The sequence below is a fragment of the Megalopta genalis genome, chromosome 13, assembly GCF_051020955.1.
Source record: "Megalopta genalis isolate 19385.01 chromosome 13, iyMegGena1_principal, whole genome shotgun sequence".
Taxonomy (NCBI): domain Eukaryota; kingdom Metazoa; phylum Arthropoda; class Insecta; order Hymenoptera; family Halictidae; genus Megalopta; species Megalopta genalis.
In genome coordinates, this window is record NC_135025.1 from 954,602 (window position 1) to 975,934 (window position 21,333).

Below are 21,333 nucleotides of genomic sequence, written 5' to 3' on the forward strand. Positions count from 1 at the left end.
TTCTGTAGGCGTGCTGGAAGGTGTTAGGTCGTCGCTCGTGCGGAAAGGAGCTTCCGGTTTGATCTATGGGAAACTGTGTAATCCTTGTCGATTCGACGTACGTGTAAACATGGGAGCTTGAATAATGTGCTGGCGGGCACGAGGAATGAACATATTTTTGTTATTCTTAGAGCAGCATTAAGCTGTTGCACGTTGATTCGTGTATTCGGTTGGGCAAGATCGTTGACAGCGACGATGATTGGTATCGTTCCGACAGAAGCTAGTTCGCTCAAGGCGAACGTCGAATGACATGGATGCTGATCCTGTAAAAAGTTGATCCGACACATACTCAGCTTTCGATGATGGTGACATCTATTTGTGAGTTTCTTTGGTTTAGTGAAATTTGCATCACGTGCTGTATAGTGCGGGATGCTTCTTAAATATTCGTCGCTTAATATGCAACGGAAGCTCGATTTGGAACGTTTATGCCGCGAACGTTAGTCATTCGAGTCGTGCGACTCGGTTTTATTTATACATGGAAGTCAACGTGCTACATAGAGGCAACATATATGTACATTTTTATTAAAGAATAAACTTGCAACAACCGTGGGCCTTCGTAAGCGAATTACGCATGCACAAAGTGCTTCAAGAACAATTGTAACTTTCCATTTCAAAACTACATCACCGTGGATTCGGATAATGTATCATGTCAGCGCATACGAAATGTCCTTTTCGCGAAATGCAAATTTTCATTATGATACGGAATTAATAACTACAGGCTAAATTAGAGGGGAAGAAATTTCTTGCACACTTCGCGCACCAGTTATCCCCGCGAGGCTTTCATTTCATTAATGTTTCGTGAATTCGTATTAGGCGTAACTTCGAGCAGTCGCGTCGCTATTGTTTGTGAAATCGGATCGACGACAGGCGGCGGTTCAAAACAATGTTCGAGAATGTATTCATCGGATCGGCGGTGTGCTGTCTTTTTTCACGCGGAACTACGAAGTAATTGCAACACGTTTTTGCAGAATAATAGGTTCGCGCCGACAGTAAATTGATATTAAAATCGCGAAACACGGTTTCACATTTTTCCAGTGGTATCGGTTGATCGAACCATCGTTGATCGAGGTTCTGATTGAAATAATAACATGTAAACACCACTCGTTATACAACGAAGAAAAAAAGGCGAAACACGGGTCTGTCACGATTTCTATAGCTGAACGAAGTAGCGATAAAAATCGATACCATTCTCACAAACGGAGAAGCTGTCGTAGAACAAGAATATTTCTATCATCCGTAGACTAACAAACCCGTCGTTCTCATCGGTGTAACAAACTGAAATCAAATACGGCTTAATTAGCTCAGAGTTTAATATTAGCTGTACAGCCGAATGATTTCTGGTGGCAGCGGCACGAGTTTGAGTAGTAAAAACGCGTAGAATGAGACGAGTGGTCAAATGGAACTCGTTAAAAAAAAGAAGAAGAAAAAGAGGCGATCCGCCTTGAAGAGCAAACCCTGCCGAAAGTTGTATCGCGTAAACATGATTAGTATGCTCGGAAGCTCCTGCGTTCAACGCCGTCGGTGTTTTTCGGCCCCGTCTTTCTCGCTTTCACTGGCAACAATTTCCCTCGGGGATCCGAAATCGGTCATCGAAATTCTCCGTCACGGAGGAGCGTGATATTTGGTTAAAAGCCTGTTAGATTACCATCAATGCAGATTTCAGGGACGTAACGGCAGAAGTTGCGGGAAATGATTGTAGAGATAGAAGGTAGATGGGTACCGGCGAATATAAGACAGGGAGCGAGAGAGATGGACAGAAAGAGAGAGAGGGTAAACGAGGATAGGGAGAGAGAGAGAGAGAGAGAGAGAGAGAGAGTCGCAAACACAGAAATAGGTGGAAGAAGGTAAAATGGGGGAGAATAAGCGGGAGAGGGCAAAAGTGAGTGGGCGACAGGGAGAAGGAGGGCGAACGTTGAGCGAGAAGTGAATGATGAATGCCTATAGAAATGGCGGTGTCTTTCTTCCACTCACGTGGATATATAGGTAGAGAACTACCGACTAAGTCGACGAAAAGACGAGGAGGAGGTCGTGGCACGAGAGGTGGTGGTGACGTTGAAGGAGGATGAGGATAGTAGAAGGTTCGTTGCCTTGCCAAGTTATACCGCACACGGCGGCATTCTTTGCTACTCGATCGCTCTTCTCTACTTCAACCCCGCCACTCATTCTGTATATTTTTACACAATTATGCGAGGGGCCACCTGAAAATATATCATCAAAAAGCGTCATCGGTACTTGACCTCGCATGTAATATCCCCCGCGGAGACGCTAAACGAATTTCCGCCTGATCCTTTCGCGATGGATCCTTATTCCGATGAAACTCATCGTATTAAAACACTCTCGGACAATTTTTCAGCCTGAAACTTGGTAATAGGCTTTTTAATGTCTACGCTAAAGTGAAAAGCAGCTTAAGTGTTTTTATCCCTTAAATACGATAGTTGTTCCGAAAGAAATTGCTAGATTACAGAAGTTCGGCCAACTTATTTCAAAATGTTAATCTTTGCTATCATTCGGAGATTTTTATTTTGTTCGCAGGCTTTAATATGCGTATCCATAAAAACTGTTCGAAATGGAAAGTGGAATAAAGCGAATTGAGAGCTGTTGTTACAGTTCGCGATGAAGATTTCGTACATTCCATGAACGAAATTATTCAGGACAAAGAGAAGTGCTAATTAACGTATTATTTGACTGTGAAAGAGATCGTATTGTGATAGTTCTTAATTTCTTGAAAATCTAATATCGATTTGTATAAACTAATCTGTAGAATGTTTGAATAAACACCTGTTCATCGAGAATTAATTAGAGCGAGTTATTAGCGGATCAATGGTATACTATGTAACGTATTTTTAGAAGAATGTGCAGACCTAAAGGAGAGGTCTTTATATAGCCGTGCGCATAAAACAACGCGATGTTATACCGTGAGCTGCAAACCTATTACTGGATTAATTATTTTCATCTAGAGTGTCCCAAGAAGAACATCTATTGGTTTCAACGATGTCGAATAATCGATATATTCATCGATGCATACGTGTATAACAATATACGATTCGCGTTCCCAAAATTTAGACTGCGAATTTTTATTCAATATACGTACAAAAGTTAAGAAACCTAACATTCGTATAACATTTGATATTTTAACAAATACACGTCTTATTAAATTAAAAGTACGTATATTACTGTGAAGCATATAATTTTATTAATATTTTATTATCCCATGTTTAGAAAGTTTACTACAATCTAGAATATGCCTCTGTTTAACCCGTTTCTTAACTTTTGTCTATAAGTGTATACATATATATTTCTTCATTTAATAGTGAAACCACACAACAATTAGTTTTCTAAAAACGGCTTTACCGTTTTATATTTGATTTACCCAGATTTGTCATAGACGCAGAAAATCCGTACAATAATATAGAATTTACTTTACATCCGAGGGATTTTGTTGCGATCATTCCAAAAGTATTTTGTACGTTTATGGCATTAACATTGTCCCTTACCGAAATCCTCAGACTTTCTTTACTTCTCAGGGGAATCTTTTCGTCGTCTGGCAGCGCCCTAATTAGCTTCTCGTCGTCTGACAAGTATACACAGTATATCCTCACGAAAATGTTTTTTGGTGAAGATTGTCAGAGGTTTCCAGTGGTTTCAAGCTCGGCTGAATAAACTCAGTTAACGCGAAAGCAGCCACGAATGAAAAAAACTAATTTCCGCGACGCGTGTGGCTCGCTGCTGGAATTGCGGTCAACGTTCGACATTTTAGAGCGTTGAATTTTTCGCAGACCGAAGTAATTACAAATTTCGTACACGTCGCAAATATCGTGTCTCCTCGCGTGATAGACGAAGGAAGGAAACGTTTTAAACTTTATAATATTCGTAGCAGCACGAAAGCTTCGGCTGAGATTTAATTAAGGTGGATAGACAGATGCGCAGAGTTTCTCCGCGAACGTTCTTTAAAACAATCGTTTACTCGATTTGCTGCACTCGTATTGTACAGGAGCTCGTATATGTTTTCATTGTGTCGCGTTTTTTCCAGCTTTGCTTTTGTGTTTACGTTACACACATCCTTTCTTCCGCAGCACTTACCGAGATTTTAATTGTTTCTTCACCGTATAAACGTTGCAATGAATGCAGACGTATTTGAATAGGTCGAAAACAATATTTCATTTTCTTTTTAAACATACAGTGTACAGATCTATGTAAAGATTCTGTGGCGAATTGTTAAATAATTTATTCTGAAGCTATATTCGGTAATAAATTGTTAGGATATTTCCACAATCTTTTATGTTTAATGCAAATAAAGAATATTTCAGATATATAGTGCTTAGAAATACTGTATTGACATTTTTTAATTCTTTCAATTTTGCATTTCAATTCGAAGTAACATTTTCAATGTTGATTGATCTATGAGAATTATAAAAATAATGTACTCGGTACGATTACACGAAAGAACATTTTGACCGCTTCACGTACGTAGAAGATCAGGTTTATTAACTCCAAATAATTGCCATTGATCAACAGTTTGATACGATTAAATTCTCTTGGTTCTACCGATGAATGATTTTTCTAACATATACTGAGTTTGTTCATGCGTACATTTCATTTCTCATTCCTCCATTGGTATTCTCTTAACTTTTGGTATTCATACCTAAAACAATTCGTTGACAGCGCGATGGTCGTCGATCTTCACGGTAATGAAATCGAATTAGAATAGCCGCGAGCCAGTCAGACGACACAAACGTGTCGACGGAAGACAGGAATGAAATTTTCTATCTTCCTTGTGCACGTGGTTTCCGTTTAGTAAGGAACGTCGTCTGAGCACAGGGCAAGGCACTGTCGCCTTTGTGGAAGAAGGTGGCGGTACCTACCACTCAAGCGACCTACCGTCCGACTAATGCAATTAATGGTACGTAGCTATCAGACAAGGGAGACAGGGCTCCGAGACCATGGTGCCTCTAACGTGGTGCACATCGTCGAAGAATTTGCCTTTCGCCGGCGAAGTGTGCCGCGCAGCGAGACGAAATCGAATTTTAGTGCGTCCTCGGCACTGAGAGGCAAAACGAGTGCTCGATGGAGCTAGGTCAGGGAAAAAATGTCGCAGGAAAGTGTCTACTACGTGGATCAACGCGGAGATCCTCCGTTTAAATAACGAGGAACTTGCTGTTCGAACCATTTTTCTAGGGGGCAAGTTCCGCTCTATCTGTTTTCAGTGAGATTCACTAATCGGGGAACTTATAGGTTCATTAATTGTTTGTGGAATTCCTTATTTTAACAATTTATTTAACGATATATTTTAGCTTTGACTTATTCGATATAAATCATGTAATACTTTGTTATGTTTTTCCTTTGTACACAATGAAAGGCTTCCGAAACAGACTAATTGTTTTGGGACGTATCGAAAATAAACTTGAAATAATCGCGTGGCCGATTTAGAGCGTGCGTCACCGTATATCGGGAGCGCAATGCGATTTCGTTGAATTTATGAAACAATCCGCGGCGTATTACGGTCCCCCTCGTATTATACTAATTCCGGCAAAGGATAATCCGAACAAAAGATCGGCATTCTGTACCGCGACGCTGCGCGGCAAATGTCTCGGGCCACGGCGCGTCCGAATGCCAATTTATTATTCGCATAATCGGGCGCAATCGGACTGCGTTATTCGGCGGTCATGTAATGCGGGACCGGGTCGGCTGTGTTTCTATAATTGATGCATCGACCTGCCTATTAGAATGACAAAACCGCCGGCTCGTGTATGCTCGTCGACGCGTATTCTCTGCGAGAGGTCGAACACGTCGCACAACTACATAGGTCGCCACTCGGAACCTCTTGCCCCTCGATACCGAGCCCGCACACGCGTACTTGCCTACCATTACAACCCAGCCACGGTGCAGCTCGAGGGATCGTCTATTCGAGCTCGAGGAATTAGCCAGAACTCACGACGGCTGCCTACTGTTACTTCAACGTTGCCGCTGCGAGACATTAAATTATCGTGACAGCCACGGACGCAATGAATAGAAACCAGCTTAATCGCGAATCGTTGCGCGACAACCGATATAATTAACTCCCAATTGGCCAGGTGGCTTACCTATGCCGACGCTACTACACTCGAACCTCGTTTATTCGAACAGTCCGGGGAACGGTATCAGAGTTGCGCATTATTCGAATTGTTTCGAATGAATATTTATACGAAATAATTATTCGAATATGAATTCTTTTTAATCGGATATTCTATTCCAATGAATTCTTTTCAATCGAGTACTCTGTTCGAATAACGATTATTCATTATTCGTAATTCATTTTTTATTTTAATAATTCATCATCTTTTTATTCGAACAATTCTTTATTTTCTATTCGAACAAATTATTCGCATAGAGGTTGTAAAGTTATTCGAACGATAATGCGAATAATTGTTGACCGCGTTTTTTTATGTAATTTTTTAAATATATATATTTGTGTATTAACAAGAGGGAGAGAGTTCGAAACTTCTTGTTCTTTTGCGTGAAAAAGGATTCCTCTTGAGGTTATTCAAAATTAAAAGAAGGTAAACGGTGAATTATAGTTAGAATTTTAGTCTATCCGTATTAACGATCTTAAACTGAAATATTCAGGAAGCCAAAAACGATGCATTAAATCTTTTTGAATAGCACTGACCATTAAAGAATGAATAATAGCAAAAATTCATTTGGATATATCGCGTCCCTTGATTAACGAATTAATGATTATTATAAAAGTTAAATGTGCTCGAACATGAATAAATTCGATAAAAAAGCTTCTACTCTTTTTACGAAGAGTATTGCACTCGAGTGTTACAGCTATGTTATAGCCTTTTGTAAATCTTTTTTTTTGCTTCGTGTCGCCGGAAGAAACTCTACCGATTCCCGCTGGGCGTTCAGCGTGTTAAAGGAAAATGAAGTTTCACGACAAGAATTGAAGTTTTAATCATTCGTAATACCTCATTGACCGATTACTTCATCGTACGCTTCCAGCAGAAATTCTGCAGACACTGAACGGCAGTTGCTCAAGTTGTCATAGTCGCTCGTTATCTATGGACCATGCACTTACTACTTGCGTTTCAACGTTATATCAGCTTTCTCGTATATGGTGTCGTATAGGGTGCCGCCGATCAAGTGCACGCTGCAATATAGATACGTGGGAGAGACACTGCCGATAAATTTTCTCTCAGGAAATGTTATCTTCTGCACATGAATTTAGATTAATGCGATTCGAAACTGCGAACATGGGGGAAACACGCGAATACCAATCGTGGCGGTTGAGTGAATGTGTGCGCGGTGGCGTGTCGTTAAATGTCGACGAATGGGACGACGGCAACAGCAAGGACCGAGGCAATTTTTCAAACAGCATAGTCATTGCAAAAATGATATTTCTGGCTTCCTTTCTCGGTTCGGTAGATTTTCCAATGTTTTAGAAGCGAAAAGTTCTCTTGAAATCATTCGACTACCTTCAACTCGCTGCGAATAACGATAGTCGTGTAAATCGAAGCGGCAGTGACCATAATAGTAGTTTCCGGAAGCAACACTATACAACTTTCTGCGATACATATACGAGTATACAGCGTTAGGTTCTATCATAGACTCGAGAAAAATTATTTATAGCAGTCATTTCTCCTCGAGACTGCAGAAATGTTCAGACAGTGGCAATTCAATAAGTCCCTGTCTGACTGAGTGTTGCATCGCCTCTCGAGGCTCCAGTACTTAATATCATATTTCAAAGAGATGTTTCGTGCTAGCATTTAATCATCCTCTTTTCTCGATCTCGCAGTGTCTCCCGTTGTCTAGTCGCTGAGTATCAGTACCAATGAAATGTACAGCCCTCTCACATCAGAAAATAACGTTACCCCGCCATTGCACACGAGCTTTACAGTACCGTGGGCCTGAATACATCTACCATTCCGAGCGACGTAGCAATAGTAGAAGCATAGAAGCATCAGAGAGGACCGGGGCGTAATCCGATATTACCGAGCCGCTTTTCCACGTAGAGATGGGTTTGTCTTCGTAGAAGACATCCTGAGGGTTTTCAGTCCATGCAGGTTCACTGTTACGACAGGTATATCCAGTAGTGCACCCATGAAATATGTCATACGTATAGTGCATTTGGTAGCCACTTTTGTTTCAATAGTATCGCGCTTCCACTTTTCGAGACGTCAAAGACGTCAGCTGTTCCCAGACTTGGCAAAGGCGCATCTAATCAAATTCACTTGCCGCGAATGTTTTTTTTTTATTTTTACGCTCCATTCAGAGCGTTCCTATTATCGAGCATGAAATTGAAAACAAGCAATATACGGGGTGTCTCGAAAATGTCTCGTAATCCGGAAATGGAGGGTTCCTGAGATCATTTGAAGCAACTTTCTCCTTAGCGAAAGTGCAAACCGCGGCTTCGTTTATGAGGTATCAACGAAAATCAGTGACCAATGAGAGGCGAGATCTGCTGGCGCGAGACGGCCGAGCCAAAGACGCCGCCTCGCGTCAGCAGAGCTCGCTTCTTATTGGTTGGCGTTTTTTATTAATAACTCGTAAACGAAGCCGCGGTTTGCATTTTCGCTAAGGAAAAAGTTACTTCAGATAACCTACGGAATCCACCATTTCCGGATTGCGAGACATTTTTGGGACACCCTGTAGTAGGAACTCGATTAACCGGCTTGAGGTAAATTTACGATATTCGTTCAAACACGGATCGTTTCGGTTCAGAAAAATATATTTTCGCGAGTTATTAACATATAACTGGAGGAAGAAGAAATATTTTTATTGGGATCTCTAGGTTAATAGCAGGATATCGATTAACCGGTTTATGGTCAATTTACACTATCCGTTGAAACACGGAACGTTCCGGTTCGGAAAAATATTTCTTCTTCCTCCAGTTATATGTTAATAACTCGCAAAAATATTTTTCTGAACCGAAACGTTCCGTGTTTGAACGGATAGTGTAAATTGACCATAAATCGGTTGATCGAGATCCTACTATCGCTTGTTTTCCACTTCAGCGAGATTGGCCAATATATCGAGTGTCGTGTCGGTCACGTATGGCTGACACTAATATTTGATGACGCTAGTTTTCAAAATTCATTTTTATTGTGACGAGTTCGAACAAACCGATAAATTTTATTAGGTTGTTTAGGATAGGGTAATGGAGCCGATCACTGTAGCATTACCAATTGCTGTGCCTTTGGTTTGTCCTCGGGCATAATTAACTTTATATTTATCGAATAATGCATATCTTTTTATTAAGTACTGAACAAAGTAAAAGAATAAAAATATTTAATATATATCTTATGTGACGAATATAGATGATTCCCGAGATTATTTGAAGTAACTTTAGGTAGGTAGGTGGGGATGTTATAAAGTAGCAAACTCTACGAATGAAAGTAAATGAGGACATGCAAGCAACAAAAATTGTCTCCTATCCAGGAAATGATCAAGGACGAAGTGTAAGGAGTCAATTATCGATGACAAACGAATGCAATTTTGTTCAGGCTTAAAAGAACGAAATAACATTGGTATTTAACAGATTGTTAATAGAAATCGTCATCGTGAGACAGACACCGTAAATATTGTTATTCGATCGTCTAGTTTCCGGCAATCAACTTCGATTGCCGCGTTAAGGTCTATAGTCCGGTTTCCATAATAAAAAGATTGTTTAAGAAGCGCATTCAGAACGGTTGAACTTCCTCGAAAATTATGCTCAATACGTCGCATTAACGACAGTCCGTTTCACGTGAAACAGAACGGGCGCAAAAGGACTGAAAGGAGCCTTGGAGGGACGGGGGGTGGGGGGCACTTTCATCTCTGATATTTAGTGCGCGGAAAAGTGCATCGCTTTGATGTTTCGAGCGCAGTTAGCGTCATCGTTACAAGATTAAGTACGAAGTTACGTATTCTTCCGAAAAGGAAGTCCCGGGTCCGTGTTACTAATTGCCTTCGCGGAGCTCCTGAAAAATTCACCGGAGATAAACGTGTCGGCGTCGTCGCGAGTGCCTTGGATCGCGCGCGTCGCGCGCAAAAACTGGAAAGCGAAAAAGAGAAAAATGGCGGACGAGGGTATGCTTGTAGCAAGCGACCTAACAGCTCGTTGGCCGGGGATCGGCTGGAGAAGGGAATGATACAACGACGGTCTATCGGCTGGCGAGCCCTTCGGTAGATAGCTCGGATAAGTACGTGGCAAAGGGACCACGTGGCGAGGGGGATGAATAGCGAAGTGGAGGAAGGACGACTAGACAGATATAACGAGGCAGGAACATAAGAAAGACGGGAGATAGATAAGCGGATAGACGTGCCGCTAGAAGAAAAGACGGAGAATGAAGCGGGGCGGAAAAGGCAAGAGGGTTTATTTATACAGAGGCGTACAATAACTTATTGTCAGCATCTGTACAATGCACGATATGTGGAGCTTGTTCGATCGAGAGAATACAGAGAATTATTTTCGGTATTTTTTTTTTTTTTTTAATCATTTTAAGGTCGTGATTTAACGCTAGAAAGACTGAAACTTAGTATATACCTATATTGCCCAAAAGCAGTCGGAACGACTGCATTGTGAAAGAATAACTAATGTGTGAAGAAATTTGTTTAAAATTATAATTTTTAATATTTTTTTATATTATTTACAGTTGTAGATTACAACGCAACTCCACAAATATTACTTATGCCAACAAATGAATAGGGATCTAGGGTTAAATCAGGGTTTATTTTCGAATTCATACTAAACTATTTCTTTCACTCATTACACATTGTATTGTACAACTTAAACTACCGATTCCGACTGTGAGTCGCTATGCGAAGGAAACACAGAAAGGGAAAAGGACAGTCGTAAGGCGCGATTGAGCTCTGTGAAGCGGAGTTGCCGATGGGACCGAAAAAGGAATGGGAGAGAAACGGGAAGAAGGGTTGTTCGCTCAGGGAAAACCAAGAATAGTGTAAAAGGAGGGATAGTTCGAGGGAGATGGAGACAGGGAGATCGATGCTTGACTCCGGCGAGCTCGGATAGCCTGCTCCCTATCCGACTTCACCCGCAACCACCACCGACGCGCGTTCCTGCACAGCCATTTGCCAGCTTCTTCTTGCTTGGATCTGGGACGGTTATTAAAACCTGCGTAGCTCGGTCGTTCGGCAACTGCCGGTGAACTTTCCCTTGCTTTCGATTCTTTTGGAATTTAATTAAAGTCGGGATAAGAAGCGCAACATCGACTGTGCTGGGCCAACCGATCCGTCGATTTTTCTAATAACGCGGGTCTCTCGAAAATACATTTGCTTGCTAATTAGAATACCCTATATAGAATCCATTGTTTTTGTCAAAATAAATGAATGTCTTTTGTCCGGATTCTGTCGGTTTACAAAAATCTTTTGTTATCGAGCTGACTAAAGATCCACTCGTTTTTCACACGATCCTTTAGCAATGAATGACATATGATAGAACAATCCGTATCCGAGGTGTATTTATTTTATTTTTATCTAAACGGTGTTACAATATGTGGAGTAACATGAAGTTTCGTTGCTATGAAATGTTACGTATTATCAAGGAAATATACAGTTAGGAGATTATTAAAGCGCCAGGATATTTGGATTTAGAGAGCTCTACTTCACTTCGGAATAGCCATTAAAGTTTGAAACACTCTTTAATTCTAGCTAACCCACCAACGGTATTCGGGTCGTGTATTGTATCCTTTGCATTCATGGAAACTTTTAATTGTTGTTTCAACATATGAATAATATCCACTCGTTAGGAAGTGGAATTAGAAGAATACATTAATGCGCGTAACTGCTACTTCTCGACTTCTAGTTGAAGATATTTTTGAAATTCAAATTCCTGCATAAATTTCCTCAGAACCGCGTTATAATACTAATACACGAATTTAATATGTGCATTTAGAGCCACGTAATTCTTTCCCAGGCATCTCTCTTTCTTCTTTTTTTCTTTGTTTAAACTTTCTCCGATCTTCAAGCGACATTTATACGTATCTAAATGGTTTGTTTAATTTCTAGACACGTACTGGATGCGAATGAAATTACATAATTGGTAACCTTATTCTCAAGTGTACTCAGTTACATTTAAGATTCGCATTTTTTAAACAAGTCGGATATAAAATGTAGGGTTTGCACGGCAAGAGTAGCGAGGCAACTTTTGATATCAAGAGGTCGACGTTATTTCCATGCCCCAAATTTATCAATAGACAGCTGATCTTCATGCAGAATAAAAGTTGTCTGAATTAATTAAGGGAGAAAGACTTTAAATAGAAATTTACGTATCCTCTTGATCATTTGAACAAGTTTAATGTATCAGTACTCGTCATATTTCTACTGGTCGTAAATACGCGAAATCCGTAATCCGAATATGAGATATTTTGTATTATTTTTACAATTGTAACTTTGTTCATCCGTAATACTCGTTCGCTTTAATAAAGAAACAAGATTTGAATGGCTAAAAAATTCAAGTGTTGGGCAAACTTTTAAACGGATAATATGGATAGGAGATAAAGAATAAGATTTTTTTCGGTACTGTCGAATAAACATACAATCGAATGAAAATTTATCCGAATAAGATTTTATTCGAATAAGAATTTATTCGTCTTGGAATTCATATGGAAAATAATCGACTGGAATAGAATCGGTAGAATATAAAGCGTTTCTTTTATAGTTTATCCATGTAATTCTTCCATATTTTCTTTTACGATTAACTTTTTTTTTATAAATGTTTCATCGGAAATTTTGTCAATTTCGGGAAGATCAACGAATAAATAGATAGAACAATCTGTTCCAATAAAATATTCCACTAAAAAGTATAATCATCGTATTCATATAATTATCTTCGATAAATATTTTCTCGAAACAATTTAGTACGTACGTTAGTTACTTCTTCGTGGATAAATAGGTTATGTCAAGGTTGGTAACTGAACTCAGAAATTTCTCGTAGTGGAAATGGTTATTGATTCTCGAGAATCACCGAATGGAATCAATACGCATTTGTCAATTGTTTCGGCGATCCAAACTAATCGACCGGAAGAATCTCTAGTAAAATCAGTGGTAGACATTCGTGCGTCTCTTCGTAATCCTTTGCGTTGTGCATGTCGATCGACTCTTCAGAACTTGAGAAAATCCTAGGTCCCAGTCGTAATTCTTCGCTTTGGTGACTCTGTTACGAGTTACCCCATGGGTTGGCAGAACGACCAGAATCCCACTTGGCAGACCGCTGCGGTTTAGGAACTTGACAGGGCCACTGTCTCTCCCACCCTTATAGCAACCATTCCTGGGCCACCCTCTTATTCACTCCCCGATATTCCTATTTATACGTCGGGTCACGCAAGGAACGTGTTCCCGCGGGAATTCGATGTATGGGATTATACGATGACTTCACAGCTTATCCATTTCTCTTGAGGTCCCGTTATTGAATTCTCGGAAGTTCGTTTAAGGTGGTGTACTGGTCCAGAGTGGTCCTTTCTGTGGCCTCCCTGGGATATTTCTCAAACGAATCGGAAGACTGCTTTTGACGGACCTTTTGCGCGCATATTTAATAACACTTGGAGTGTGCAATGTACTTTTTTTCAAGCCTAAATACTTTAAATTGTATAAACTGGATATCCTTGGACCCTTTTGATCCTTGCACCTTTTCGAAAAATGTTATGTCAAGGTTCCAGTAATTTCGAAAATTCGAAACAAAAAATAAAGTACTTTTCCTCATACTTACAAAGCACTAATATAACTTTGATGTGGAGTAAAGTAAATGAGATATCTTGTTCTTTAGAAAAATGGTGTCACTTTTATATTAGCCCTTTGCACTCCATTGTCTCCTCTCGGGGGAGATCGTAATTCTAGCATATCACTCGAATGTCCCCTCTGAGGGAGGGGAAAGTTTATTAAAGTTTATTATAAAGTTAAGTTATTAAGTTTAGTGCAGGTTATAGATCGTAAATCCTAAGCTATCGATAACAAATACAATCCTGTAAAAATATCTTTCCTATTCTATATGTGATGTTCCTTTGTTAGAAGATCATTATCTGGATAAATGACGTCGTAATATTGGCACGTAAATAGTATCCATTTGGTGGCTTCTAATGGCAAGGATTATCTAAGATAGAGGATATTCTGGAGATTAAATTCCTTAGATGGTCAGAATTGGCCACGGCCAAGGGATATTTTCTGCGATATTTTATCGCCCACTGTGCGTGATATGGCGGCACATTAATCCTGTTCTTGTTTGCTCTTCTATCTCTGTCGAGGCCGGCGCGATCGTCCTCAGCCGGAAAGATGATCGCATGGTCGCAGAAACAGTTTGTTACGCGATCCTAAAAAGCCGTAGGATGTTAGAAGGGCAGAGGGGCTAGAAATAGAACGGAGAAACTCGGAAAGCACAGGCTTTCCAGGGTGGTTAATATTTTTAAGACCCTCCTGCGTCGTGGAATAGTAAGCTTGGAAGACGATGTCTCATGAATCACCTGAAATTGCTTTATTTGCGAAGGACGAAAATTTACAAACGTACGCAATCACATGATTCATCGAGTAATAGAATCCAAGGAGATTTCTTAAGAATAGGGATCAAGTACGATTTCTACACGATGTCCCAAAAATGTCTCGCAATCCGAAAGTGGCGGGTTCCTCGGGTCGTTTGCAGCAACTTATTTCTTTACAAAAATTTTCTCCGAGGCACCATTAACGAGTTATTAACGAAAAACAGTGACCAATGAGAGGCGAGCGGAACTGGGCTCCGTGCACTCGTTGGCTGGGCCGCCGCGCGCCAGCCGAGCTCGCCTCTTATTGGTCAGTGTTTTTCGTTAATAACTCGTAAACAAAGCCACGGAGAAAATTTTTGTAAAGGAAGAAGTTGCTTCGAATGATCTGAGGAACCATTTCCGGATTACGAGACATTTTTGGGACACACTGTTGAAATCGTACTCGATCCCTATTCTTAAGAAATCTCCTTGGATTCTATTACTGGCTATTAATGGCTAAATTTTAGCAGCATTAGCAGGTGTGTAGTAGTATGTACGGTGAAGATTCATATCAAAGATCGTTTCAGTAAAAATTGCACTGCCCACGAATCGGTTCCACAAACGGACCGGCTGCTTCGTGCCGTAGCTTAGCATACGCTGGAGCACAAGTAAAAAAGGTTGCCATTCAAGGAGGAACGGTAACAACTGTTTCTTGCGTCGCGGTTACCGAAGCGGATGGTCTAGCACGAAGCAAGTTCAACGAAGAGAAACGGTGTACAATGCAAAGAAGGCGCACAGGAGGGTAAGAGGCGGCGGAAATAAAGCGATAATTATAAGGAGGCGGAGGAGTTGAGAACGATTTTGCGTGCAGCCTTACACGAATGCATGCGGGCTGTTTCGCGTTTCATGTCGCACGCTTCATGTTTCGCGTATGTAATGGGAGGGTAACTCGGAAGTTACGATCCCGAAGTTGACTCTGGTTTTGCCTTTAACGCCGGATTAGTGCGGCTTCGCTAGGACTCATGGTGGCGTTTAATCATTTTCACTGCACCCGGAATGCTGCAAATCCTGAAAACACGGTGAAAGGCCAGCGGGTAAAGAGGAAGAGGCAGAATGCAAATGGAAGGAGAGTCGAAGCTTATCCTGCTTCGCTTTTACACTGTATGTTGAGCAAAAGGCATGCTTAACAACCTTTGTGCGAAGTCTCAAATGTGGTTTATTATGACACACTGGAACGGTCATTTCATTACTTTAGTTTCGGATCGTTGCCCTTCTTGCCGATTGCGAATCGTTTCTTCGTTGTCATTAATCTTCGCGATTGAAATTTTACTCCAACGAGTTAAAAAATGCTCGCTGCCAAATAATATCTCAGATTCTGACATAAGTACTTTTAATATATCACATTACGTACAATGGGACAATTGAATCTCGATTATTCGGTTTTCTACTATCATAATTCCCTATTGCTAAAATATGTTTCACGTGCAATTAGATTGACACGAGTCAACCCGTATGCAAAACGATTTACTGTACAAATTAATCAAAATGAAATCTGCCATTGCAACTGAGTTACTGTTCTATTATCCGAACAATCATGTCGCTACACTGTACCCTTGAACTGCGAATCTTCGTGCGAATTATTATTTTCATCAATCATTTTCTAAATATCTGAACAAAGGTAGAATTTTTGGAAAAAATTGATAAACAAAATTATAAGTAATCCCAATAAATATCATTGTCGGATATAGTTTACGTACTAGTTTCGTACGAGTTGCAATAAAATGGAAAAAATAATACGTGAAATATACGTAAAATTTATACGACTGCTGGTGCAATAGATAGCGTATGAATCTGAGCCACATGCTTCGATGTCGACGAATTTATTCGGCAGAATTGTACGGAATTGTACGGAATGTCGTTTCTATCGAGAACTTTATGCACTGTAGAATATCGTGGAATACATATACATATAGGAAGAGAAATAGAGTTGAACTTACAATAGATACGCGTGTTTATATGCAGAATTCGGTATTTAGTCTGGCCAAGGGTTACTCGGTATCCAGGGGATCAAAGCTTTGCCTCTGATTTTGCGTTTGACGGGGGATTAGAGTGGCTTTTGCAAGGATTCGGGGTGGCGCTTAGTCATTTTCATTGCTCTCTGTGTGCTATCATTCGAAAAACCAGGTACAAGGATAGTTAAGGGAAAAAGCAGCTGGTGAATACACTTCAAGGCCCCGGTTTTCGCGAGTTTTATACACGCGAAGAAGTAACAACGACTTTTCATAATTTACACGAACGTATCAATTTTCATAAAAATCATACGAAGTTATAAATTGTAGCCAACTTTTTCGAAAAAGGCATCACCGTGCGCCGTCGCATAGTTCGCTATCAGAAAGCTTATTCGAACACGGAAGTTTCTCAAGTCCGATTAAAACATAGGCACCGGACACATATTTTTCCGTGCTTGCCGAGAAACCACTTAGGTCAAAGTAGAGGAGATTATTCGACGAATTGGATCAGCGGGTACGGCCGGATACGCGGCCATGAGCGTTCATCAGATTCGATAATATTCAGGAATTCGGCGGATTTCTGAAGTCGGTGTTCGGCCAATGGGAATTCATACGCATAGTTTGCCTTATGAATCGCGAAGTAGGCCGTGTTGTATTCCTACAGGGGATGAGAATGGTCGTGGCCATAGCGAGCCAAGAGTTGTATCGGAATTTGTATCGGTGGGAAAGCCTGGCACGGAAAATCGAAGCGAAGTGGAAAGAGTTCGAAGGAAGGTGGGAGCTAGATTGGAACGAGAAAGTAGCCAAGCGATTGGGCCGGGGAGGGGAAGAGAGAGTGAATCCGGGAATTGTTTTGTATCGCACTAAAACGCTGCGAAGTTTCCGTTGGCATGCATGTATGCCGCCGTGGAAAAGGGGAAGGAAGCGTCGTAAAAAGAAAAGGGACGAAACGGCGGCGGGAAGATGTGGCTAGTATTGGAAAGGGGAAGGATCGTGGGCGCCAGCGCTTGACAAATTATATTACCATCCCCTGCTCCGCCTTGAGAAAAACGGAAAATTATTTTGACAACGCCCCATTGTGACACGTGACTTATCTCCGCGCCGAAACATTTAAATCAACTGGAGAATCTACTTTTATTTATGGATCTGCGAAAGCTACATCCATCTTGTTATTAATGCCACGAAAAGGGTACGGTAAACATTGGGTGTCGCCCAAGCTCCGCTGCTTTGTCACCATATCCCGAAGGTAAAAATTACGTCTCGTTTTTCGAAATGTCCACAAACGATGTATTAGGTTGACCCCAAAGATCGCGAGATTCTTAACAAATAAATGCAAAGCAAAAGAAATGTACACTTACAGAAATTACGCTTACACATACAGAAATACACAAAACTAAAGATACACATAGTTCGAACAAAATTAAACCTGTCGAATAATTTTATTTTATTGTGCACTACATTGTAACTTTAAATAATCATGCGAAATCGCGTTGGACATATTGTTTACGAGAGAACTGTATTCGTGCGTCAGTTGGATACACATACAGATAATTAATAATTGGCATTACAAATTCCACTCCGCTGTCAGTGTATTTGTTGACAATAGAATGTTGTTTACAATCGCTATTATTATGTTGATCGATCCGTCAGTTTCCGTCAACCAAGTGATAGTATAGATACGTATAAGCATAGTATAATGAAGAATATATGTATATCTGCATATAGCTATTGCAAATTTTTCAATTTAATCCTGTTTTTAATTTTCACCTTGTTTTGAGCTGTAAAATCTCATTAACTCAATTTTTACCATGACTCATCCTGTATATCTATCTACAGCGACTTCCGTTAATATTCGGACACTTTTGAAAACGCAATAACCTTTTTAAAACTGGATTAAACGATTTCAATTTTTTTAGATGATAGAGCAACCAGTCTACTAGACCATAACTGGAATGCTTTTTTTAATTCTGCTTATTTAGCTTTTCATATTTTGATAAAAAAGAAAAATGTCAAAAAATTAATCGTTGTCATGTATTCCCCTCTTTATACCAAACAACTTTCGTTCGAAACATTTTCTTATACAACACGTTGTTTACAAGAAAAATGAAGATGAACTGGTTCGTTGACTCATCTTTATGCGAGAATAAAAAATAAATTGAAATAACAATTTCAAGTTTGTCCAGCATCTTTAACCATAAAACTTTTTGAACAAGAACAGCAAGTACGATATCCAAGGTGCAGCACTAGCAATTATGTGCCGAGCTTATCTTCCGAATGCAAATATTCATCGGCTAAAGAACAACCGCAAGACCGAAGAATATAGTGGTCGGACGGATGAGAATTGATACAAACAGGAGAATTAGTGATTCTGAATGTAAAGGGACAACAGGGTCGACAAGTCCCAATGTTTATTTGGTCCAGAAATTTCCAGTCGTGGGTCACAATGAATATTTTAATGACTTCCTGTGGATACTCGCGCCTCGAAGCAGTTCCAAAGTCGGCATTCAAGGAGTGACGCGGAATGCTGCGGGGATGATGCAGCCGGGGCGGGGAGGGTTGCTCGGGGCTGAGAAGAACAGACTGTAGTCAGAAGCGACGTCCTCTCTCTTTCTCTCTCTCTCTCTCTCTCTCTCTTCGTTCCTTCGAAATTATAATCGCTACACTTACCGTGCCATTTCTGCGTTTCCTTTCTTCTCTGTTTCATCCTGCTTGGACCGTTCTCTCTCTCTCTCTTCCTCTCTCTTTCCCTCTCTCTCTTTTTCTACTTTCCCCTATCTCTCTCGTTCCTCCACTTTTACAAGACGTTGGTTTCATTTTACGGTAATTGTGTTTACGGAACGACACGCGAGTTACAAGCCTTTGTGATTCCGCAGAAATTGTCGAGCCCCGGTTATACCCTAGTTAAAGAGGAAACCGACCGGATAACCTTCCCTTTTGACGAAACGACTGAATCGTTCGGTGTCCCCGTGTTTCGCCTTCCTGCGCTGTATCGCGACGATTATAAATGTCCGACGCGGATCCGGCGGGGCATTTTCACCTTGAATAGAGAATAAACGTCCGTCGTTACGTGATCTTTTTTGTTAGTCATCTAGGTGACCGAATTTAGGGAAACGATGCGCGAGATTTCAGCGTTCGTGTTACAAGCGATACTCGTAGCAGAGTTTATTTCTTATGAAGTTTATGCAGTTTATTTTTATGTTTATTGAAACTGAACGATTACTACACGGTGGGTACTCGCGCATTCGGAATATTAGTTATATTATATAAAGTAGTCAATGCCGAAAGCAATCCTATCGCGTGTAGTATTTGGTCAACGACAATCAGTTTTATTATTTATATATTTCAGTTTTATTGAAACTAATTAATTGTAATGTATAGCATTTTATAATTTCTTTGAAGCGTTACTTATTACTTCCGGAATAAGAACGTTTGAGTTTTTAATAGGTGATCCGAGAAAATTCTACGACTGCAAATAACCTAGTTAAACTACAAATTTAAGTAAAAGAAAATCTTCTCCGCGTTTCATTCATTAAATTGGAATTACCCCGTGTCATCCACCCGTAGTTTAATCCGTTGAGGACGTCTGTGGACATAATGACGACGTCAGAACTGTAAATCTTACTCCGGAAGTTTTAAACGTATAATTTCATTATATATATATAATGAATATAACCTTGACATAATCTCTTCTTCTATTATATTAGTATATCGGATAATTCAAAAAATTAATGATATGGCTAGATCTTTTGTTATATATATATATATATATATAATGATATATGAGTTATGAATGATGATGAATTGAATGAAGCATTCGACTAAAAAGGATTCATTCGATAATTATCAATTCGAATAATGTCCAACACATTTTTGCGTAAAACTTCCGCATTTATATTTCTTTTGCAAAGTTATACAACTTTTAGAAGATCGGCATTTCGGTTTTCGTTTCGAATTTGCAGTTCTTTGATAAGTTGTCAGTGATAACGGCAAAGCAGATATTTGATTAAAACCGGACGCGAGACGAAACGACGAATACAGTAAACGGTGGAATGAATGAATATTATTTGTTGGCGAGAAATGAGAGAGCGTAATAAAATGATAAAGAAATAGCAAAATCGGTCTCCACGGAAATTTCGCTCGTTTCCACGTAAAACCACCAGCGCCCAAAGCAAATGTTATTGTGGTACGACAAGCGGTGGTTGCAATTTCAAACGATCGCATGTTTCAGTTGCGCCCGTTCCCATCGTTCACCGAAGTTTTTGTTCGAACGGTGCACGCGTGTTTCGTGACTCGAAATCGTGGAAGATCAGATATCCGTTTCTTTTAAAACGTCCACCCAGGTCTCTGTATTTTTGCCAGGGCACCGGTCTGGTCATTGTTTAAAATTATAGCGGAATATTCGAGCCAGGCGCCTGTTATCGTCACGTCGTCGCTCGTACGGGATTCTGGTTTCATTGAAAACGCCCGTCACCAAGGTAAAGTAAATCTAATCTTGATTCAGGCGCTATGAAAGCTAGCGCGACATCTCATTTTACGATACGCCGGGTACATACGTTATATTCTCCGTATGAGCTATGTACACCTAACCCAGGACCTGTAAGATGTATTAAGCGGCCGGCTTATACCTACAGTAATATTCCGCGCTTCTCTTCCACCCCCTCCTCCCAATTCCCACCCCCATTCGTCCTCTCCCCGAGCCGTCTCACCCACGAGGCAAATCCTTAATCGAGTACTTCGACGACGGTTCGATCGTCTCGACATTAAAGCCGCGGTCGGGGTATTTGATCTATTTCGTTTCGGGAGTGACACTTGCGAAATGGAACGGAGATGTACAGGCTGTTCTACATCCGAAAAATCAA

General features: G+C 40.4%; 1 protein-coding gene across 2 annotated transcripts in view; it reads left to right on the forward strand.

The window, feature by feature from the left end:
* GluRIB (Glutamate receptor IB) overlaps positions 1–21,333 on the forward strand; it is a 321,268-nt gene that overhangs the window by 545 nt on the left and 299,390 nt on the right. The window lies entirely within an intron of this gene.